The sequence below is a fragment of the Pinus tabuliformis genome, chromosome 7 (assembly GCF_031772625.1).
Source record: "Pinus tabuliformis cultivar Carrire ecotype Pingquan chromosome 7, CPIR1, whole genome shotgun sequence".
NCBI classification, from domain to species: Eukaryota; Viridiplantae; Streptophyta; class Pinopsida; order Pinales; family Pinaceae; genus Pinus; species Pinus tabuliformis.
In genome coordinates, this window is record NC_142293.1 from 193,544,176 (window position 1) to 193,552,635 (window position 8,460).

Below are 8,460 nucleotides of genomic sequence, written 5' to 3' on the forward strand. Positions count from 1 at the left end.
GCCCTTGATCTCTGGATTTCTCTGTGTGCTTTTCCTATGAGCTCTATTTGCTCATGAATGGTCTCAATGTATTGCCATTGATCAGTGATTGATTGGCCAATGTTGGCCCATAAAACTTTCCTAATCTCAGCTGTCACTTTGTCAAGTGTGAGCTCCTTCTCCAGCTCCTTTATTTTATCCTTAAGGGCCTTTATTTCCCTTCCTTTTTCTGCCACAGTCTGCTTGGATTTATCATATCTTTCATTGAGCTTGGCTAGACTCTCCCTGGCCTCATTTAGCTCTGCCATTTGGGCTTCCAGGGCTTGGATTTCATTCTTGAGCTTCTGCATATCCAGGCTTGGAGCCTGCTCTGTTGTTGGTGCAGTTGTTGATGTAGATGGTGCTTTCTGTTCAGTAGGAGGAGCCGTAGTCTGAGGAGGTTCCTCCAGGTTGATTATCTCTGGAGGAGGTTGAGATGTTTGCCCTCCTTCTTTTTGTTGTAATGTTGCCTGCAGTGCAGCCTGTGCAGCCTCTGATTCTCCCAATTTTTCTTGAGTTTGGATCATCTGTTTGTATAGGGACACCAGCATAGCTGATGCATCTTGGTCATGTCTCAGCTGGGCAACTTCTCCAGTTTGTGGGTGAATAGTTGCTGGGACTTTTACCATTTTCCTTAGTGCTACCATATCTGCATCCCTTAACTTCAATAATGCTTGTACAACCTTGATGTCCTTGGGATCATGCCCAAGTTCTATGATTATCTCCTCCAAGGCTTTGATTTTGTTGTCCTTTGCTTGAGAGGATGCTCTCTCCAACTCCAGTTGGGAAGTTGTATTATTTAGGCTATTTTCTAGCCTGTAGTTCTCCAATGTCTTATCTGCCAAGGAGGCATACACCATCTCACCCGTTTGCTTATGTAACTCGATTTTATCCATTGGGTGGATGTCCTTGGCAAGGACCTCAAGGTTGGTCCTTATGTAATCTGCAGCTGACTGCGGCTGCAACACAACTGGCATAAAGTGGCTCATGATCATCTTGCCCTCCTGGACATCATATGCGGACATTAGTCTTTGCTGGTTAGTGGGAGCCATTTTCAACAAATGATTATATAGTTGTACTCTTATGGGCTCATTCCTCTTCTTTATGTCAATGAACTGCTGCTTGATGCCCACCTCAGCTCTTCTTTGCTGGCTTGAGGAGATGACTTCTCCTCCCATTGTCCTCTCTTGTTCCTGCTGGAAGGAACTTGCAGATGCCTCCATGCTAGGTGGGCCCATGCCCAAAGATTGCCCTATAGGCATTTCTTCCTCTGAGAGGGGATTCATTCTATGCCTTTTCTCCCCATGAGTTGTTGATGTTGTGAGGGGGGTCTCTCTGTCCCTCTTTCTTCTTATGTCTTCTTTTTGTGGGGTTTGGAGGACTGAGGCCTCCACTGTTGTCTCCTGCCTAGGAGGCAGGGTGTCCTGAGCTTGCTGCCCGGTGGATTCTGGGGCCTGTGATGTTTGCTCTTGCTGCACTGGCTGTTCTTTTTCTTGCTGACCCCCTTGTTGCTGTTGTACCTGTTGTTGTTGTTGCTGTGGCTCCATCTCTTTCTCTTTGCCTTTGCTAGAGGTTTGATCAGTAGCTTTGGCTGCTTGCTGATGTGCTGTGGAGGATGAGGCAGCTGCTCCCACTTGAGTGCTTGGAAGAGCAAATACATGTGCACAAAGCTCTAAGTCAGCCATATTTTGGAGATTTTTAACTGCTCTTGATTTAATTCTTCTTGTGTAACAGCTTCCTCTAAGGTGCCTCTCCTCCACTTTATTTGATTTGCATATTTTTCTATATGAGGCAACCTTACATGGTCATAACTGGCCAGCCTATACTTGACCCTTCTTAAAGTTATGAAGTGATTGGGGTCATAAGGTTTCCAGAGGAAACTGGTCTGTAGGCCAAGGGATTCTAGCATTCTGTCTTCTTCTTGCCAACCTTCCTCCCTTTTGTTGTAAATGAAGTGGCCTAATTGGTTTCTTACTTTGAGCTGTGCCTTCTTGCCTTTGCCTGAAAAATGTAGTACATCAGCATTCCCAAACTGCCTGAAGTATTCAAGGGCAAACAATCTCATGGGCACATATCTGGGCAATCTGTATGGGGGCAACTCACACCCATATATTCTAATGACTGTGTGGTGTTGGTAATAGTACCAGTCCCCAATGCTGTATGCCTTGGACAGCTGAAGAATCCTCTGCATCTCATCAGTTAGTTTAGGAGGAGGTGAGCTCATAAGCAGAGACATGGTTGGGTGGATGAAGAGGTCTATAAACTCACAATAAGTATATGGAGAACAAGATCTGCAGTGGAAGGCAGAGGACCAATAAACCACTGACCTTGGATTTCCTTGTGCATCCACTCTCTTCATAGCAAAGTGAAACTTCTCATGTTGATAATACAAAATTAAGTGGTAGATGTAAGAGGTGTATCTAAACACCCTTTCTCTTGCCAAGTTCATTAATTGCTCATGTATTTTGTCAGATATGTAGGTGGCATAGTCATAGCAGATTGGAGACTTGCCAGGGGAAAACATGAGCATCATCACTAGCACAGTTTCATCAACAAATTCAATTGAATTATAGCCCAGAATGGGACTGATCATGTCTACAAGGTCCCTGCCCAATTGGTTGAGGTAAACATGAGAAATGGGAGGGTACTTCACAATGTCAGAGTCAATGTACAATTGATTTAGTTTGGTGACTCGAGTATCTGTTAATTTAGCTCCTTGCTTTATCAGATCAACCAATGATAAAGGGACTAATTTCTTCTCAGTTTTGAAGTGCAGCATCTCTCTGATGGCTTCAGGGGTGACATAGAAAAAAACTGAGCCTGAAGGGTCAATCACAACCCTCTGAGTGGCGTCGTAGCATTCAGCACATAGGTGGATTAGGTCAGGAAACTGGTTGACCTGAGGGAGCTTGAAGAGAGGGAGGAAAGAATCCCAAATGCCCAATACATCTGTTCCAGCCTCATGTTTAATCTTTAATTCGTTTAACAAGTGGATGTGGTACTTGCTGTGCATTAGCATTTCTTCTGATATCTGATAATCCAGGTCTGCTAATGGTTGCCATTCCAATTCTCTCTGGGGGGCATTTAATGGAGCAATGTTCAAGGCTACAGGAGCTACTGGTGCATCCATGGTTACTTTAGGCTTCTGTTTGTATGCACTGGTGTTACTATGCAGAGCAACACAGAGGAGTATTTTTGCAATATAGAGGTGAATTGCAAGGAAGAGAGGGTAAATTGTAACAACAGCAATTGGAATACTGCACAGAGCACTGATAGGGCAAATGCTTGGCTTTAGAAACTCTCTATACGGTGAATTGGTGCAGCTTGGGTTCTCAGTTCACGAATGCGTGAACCAACTGTATGTTTTGTGCAAACTCGGGTAAACAAGGCTCTGCAAGCGAATTCCGACTTAACAGTTGAAAATGGAGGCTTGCCACAGGGGATTGGCCGGTAAATTATAAGCTTGCCAACTCTTTTAATTTTGTTTTAGACAATTACAGACACAACCGAGCGCAAGGGAGGTAAATTTAATAAATACCTGGTGAATTGGTTGGCAAAGTTTGCAAATGCAGGTGGGAAGGAAGCGCCGGCGGTCTCTTGGTTGATTTCAGCTGGTTGGCTACAGATTTGGACGTAAAATGCATGCAGGGGGAGTAATAGACTTTTTTGCAAAAGTAACGAAAAACATGAATTTTGGCCAAAATATAGACTTTTGGGTTGCTTGGCGCTTTTTTTTGGATGACGTCAACATGACGTCATCAGGTGGGGTCAAGGTCAGATGACGTCATCGAGTAACGTGGCGCCTTGGGAGCGGTCCATGGGGATGGTGAGGTGGCAGGCAGGTCAGAGCAGTGGCGGACGGGGGCGTTGACGCGGCGGTGATGCAGCAATGACGTGGTAATGACGTTGGCATAGCGGGTTAACGGAAACTGGAAACAGTAAGCGGTTTGATATCGCACCGCCTTATATACGGAAGTGGAATTGTCAGAGGGCACTCCGATACGATTTGGGGGTGACGCGTGGCAGAGGCCTGACGTCACCCTCTGACAAATTTTGGAAGCTATCCTTCGGACGTCGGAGCCGCTCCGATATGCATGTGGGCCGTCGGATGAAAAGGGCCAGATTCAATGGTCGACGGATCGTTAATGTGCCAGGTCAATACAGATGTGGGCGGGGTTTAAATTAATATATTTTTTGGAAGATGCGCCCGACGGGAACCTTTGGAGTTTGGCAAACTTATATGGTTTTCAATGTATTTTTATAAAAAACGCGCATAACGCCCAAACTTTGGGTAAAATGAAAAAGTGGGTTTTTCATGTGTTTTTGCAAATGAGCGGGTTAGGGGAGAAAATGGGTTTATTTACAAGGTTCTTTAGCAAATGAAGGGGTTAATGGTTTAGATAACTTCTGAAGGGGAGAGAGGGGTTGGGTTTGGGTTCTTAAACTGACCAGATGTCAATTTAATCCCTGACTGTGAACATATGGCTACAATGCCGGGGGGGGGGGGGGAAGGGTTATTTATAGAATGCTTGGGGTTTATACACCATAGTGTTTACAATAATAGGGAAAGGGTAACATAGGGGATTTAGATAATAAGAAGTTAGGGGTTAATATGAATAGAAGAGGTGAGTGAGGAGTGGTATCACTAAGTTTATATACAAACAACTTAGCTTAGGGAGTAGATCAAAATAAAAAGAATTTTAGACAAGAAATGTGGCTTTTAAAGGAATAAGAACCAACATAAAACCTTAAATTCTTTCATGAACACAACTAATGAAGGGATGTTAGTAATGAATGTGAAAGGGAAGAAAAGGGAGTTAGTCATGCTCCTTTTCTTTGCTGCAACATGATGGAGAAGAGGAGTTTCTCTATCCACTGATGTTCCTTTATGCTAGACCAACAAATTCATTTGGAATGATTGACATTTCTGCAACCCCATCTACCTACCCATCTACTTGCCTAGCATTTTTTGTTTCTTCATGGAGGGTGCACTTAGACTTGCAGACCCTTATGTGCCTTTTCTTTTCTTTTGGCTTTTTCTTTTGACTTTCTATCTAAGGCTACCCTTATTGCTTCCAAGGTCCCAGATTAAGCAGTTGGAAACCTTACTTTCTCTACCTAGCTACTGGTCTGCCAAGATTAAACAGTTTGGACAGACTTCTTTCTCTATTCTACAACAGAAAATTGAAACATGGCATGATCCAGATTAGGCTGTTGGACCATCCATCAAAATTGAGACAACATCAAGCTTATGTACACACCTTGTCTTCTCATGGAAATATGGGATCTTTGAATCACCAAAGCAGAGCATATTTGGAACTTTTATTTGCCAATCATGAAATATGAAACCTATTGGTATAGGTAGCTAACATCACCCAGCTCTTCCGCTCAGCTACCCCGTTCTGTTGTGGGTTATGGGGAGCTATGAGCTCTCTTCGAATCCCTTCTGCCTTGCAGAAATCCTTGAACTCATCCAAGATGTATTCACCACCATTATCGCTCCTAAGAGCCTTCACCTTCTTCCCCGACTCCTTCTCGACCAGTGCTTTGAATTCACAGAACTTTGAATATGTCTCGCTCTTCTTCTGCATGAAGAAGATCCAGCACTTATGAGAGAAATCATCAACAAAAATCACATAATACCTACGTTTTGCTGTCGAAGCAACTGAGAAAGGTCCACAAACATCTGTGTGAATTCTCTCAAGGATCGTCATAGCGCGACTATCCTTCTCGTGAAAGGTGGCTTTCACAAACTTCCCCAAAGTACACCCCTTCCACTGATCTGACTACGCAAGAGTGCCTTTAGGAAGCCCTGTAGTGATCTGCTGCAATGTCTTCAAGGCTCCATGGTGAAGGTGACCCAATCCCCTGTGCCACAACTCGCCATCATCCCGGCTCACCAATCCTTCTACCTTGCCTGCCGTTGCTGCGCATCCATCTACATGCAACTGATAAAGGTTCCTCACTCGAACCCCTATCTTCCGGGTCTCACTAGTTGTCTTGCTGCGCAGGAAAGCCTTTCCCTCGCTGAAAAAAACATCATACCCTTTGTCTTCTAACATCACCACTGAGATAAGATTCTTCTTCAATCCTGGAACATGCATGACTTCCTTCAATACGAAGGGTTTACCAGACTCCCTCTCAAAGGAAATGGTACCGATACTGGTCGCACTGTATCTACCATCATTGCCCATCTCGATGTGCACTCCAAGATCTTTGTCTTCCAGATCAGAAAACAAATCTCTATCTCCCGTCATGTGAAAATATGCACCACCGTCCAAGAACCACACCGATCCCATCACACTTGAAACCAAGCATGCGGTCAATGAAAAATCAAGCTCAAACTGCGAGACTAGAGCCTCTCCTGCTGCCGATCCAGCAGCCTGCTTGTTCTTCTTCTTCTGCGGACAATTAGTGGCATAATGTCCGTGCTGGTGATAGTGAAAACACTTCACCTTGGACATGTCTTGCTTCTTGCCTTTCGCACCTGACTGAGAAGCTTTCTTGCTCTTCCCTTTCTTTGCTTTGGCAGCCAAAGCACAATTCTCTTCATCAGCTCCCTTTGACGAAGATCCATTCTCACCTTTATTGTTTATGATTTTATCCTTGAGCACCAGGTCGCTCTTGCTTTGGAATAACATTTGCAATCCGTTGAAAGAAATTTCAACAACACTGCTGCAAATCCGATTTCCACCAGCTCAAACTCAACCGCTTCCGATCTAAAATTCGTGAGAACACAATATTTCTTGTACATAGATTGACTGTATGGGCATTCACTGGATATCTCACCTTCCAAAGGAAGGATGAATCCAGAGGATACCTGGCCCGATTACAGACTTTGCCTGAAGAAATAGAATGTAAACACTTCCTTAATAGTAGATCTGATGATCAACAGCTCAGATACCATGTAGAAATTTTGAATAATTTAACACATATTCAACAAAGATTATCCTGATCATGTACTATTGTGGAATACATACACAATACATAAGCTCCTCTACGTTGATCATCAATTTAGCAGCATCAATAACAATAAAACATCAAGAGCATTCACATATTAACACAGTATGTAACCCGAGGAAAGCATCTCGCTAAAAACCCCAACTATCTGTATATTAATGATTGAGACCATGTAACATTACAAAGTACAATGCTTATCACAAGCAATCCAGTACCAGCTCCACCTGTTACACACAATACAGCTAATATCTGATCTCCGAATCTATTCCACTGCTTGCCTGCCTCCACTGCTCAATACCTGCTCAAGAATTGAATGAGAATGGTTTACCAAACTCATATTTCACCTACAAAGAATCACTCACACTGTGTAAGATGTGAGAATAGGCTATATTACTGGGCAAATACATGAGCAAACTCATTGGCATACTCAATCCCTTGATTGTGCAAATCGTCATGCACAACTATAGTCACAACTGATAGCAATCTGATCCTCTAACACCTGTCCCTATTGAACTGAACATGCACTGACATGCAATTGAGTTAACTGATGTATTCTATAGTTGCATTATGAGTTAATAATTAGTTTAACAACTCATCGTTAGTTTATTTGTAGTTAGACTAATTACAACTAGTTTAACCAAGTCAAACTGAACACAACTCCATCAACTCCACCAAACTCAACTGATTGAGTTCTAACTAATGTCATGCATGCAACAACTCAACTGACTCATAAGAAAAACATACTTCCTTCTGACAGCTACATGGGCCACTCAAACTGAAGTGCTCCAAGAGAATAAGATCAAGTTTATAGTCCAAATATTATTATGAGACAATAATATTTGACTTTTCTATTTTGGACAGCCAGTCTAAAAATAGACTTTGATCGCTCCTGCTGTGATCACTCCTGTTGTGGTCACTCCTACTGTGATCACTCCTACTGTGGTCACCCCTGCTGTGATCATCCCTGCTGTGGTCACTCCTGCTGTGATCATCCCTGCTGGGATCCGAAAATAGAACTTGCGCCATAATTTGCCTGCGGGCCCACTTAGTGAAGGCAACTCTTTTCACTAAGCTCCATCATCTTGTTGCAATCTCAACAGATGCTTCCACTCTCTACTCCTCTACATGTGGCTACTCCACATCATCCTGAGGTTCTTCCTTTGGAGCTAAAATCTCCTCATTTGTATGCAACTGAAGCTCCCGCTCAAGGGAATATCTCATGGCCTTCTCTTCATCAAACTTCACATCTCTACAAACCACTATCATCCTGTGAGATTGAAGGTACACTTGATAGTTATGAGGTGTATCAATGTACCTCACAAATATGGCCAACTCAGTTGTCAGTTCTAGATTTTTCCTTGCATCCTTGGTAACATGACAGTAAACTGATGAACTAAAGATCCTGAAGTGTGCCACATCTGGTTTCTTACCTAAGAAATATTCTTTTGGTGTACTCATCCCGAGAATCCGATGAGGACTCTT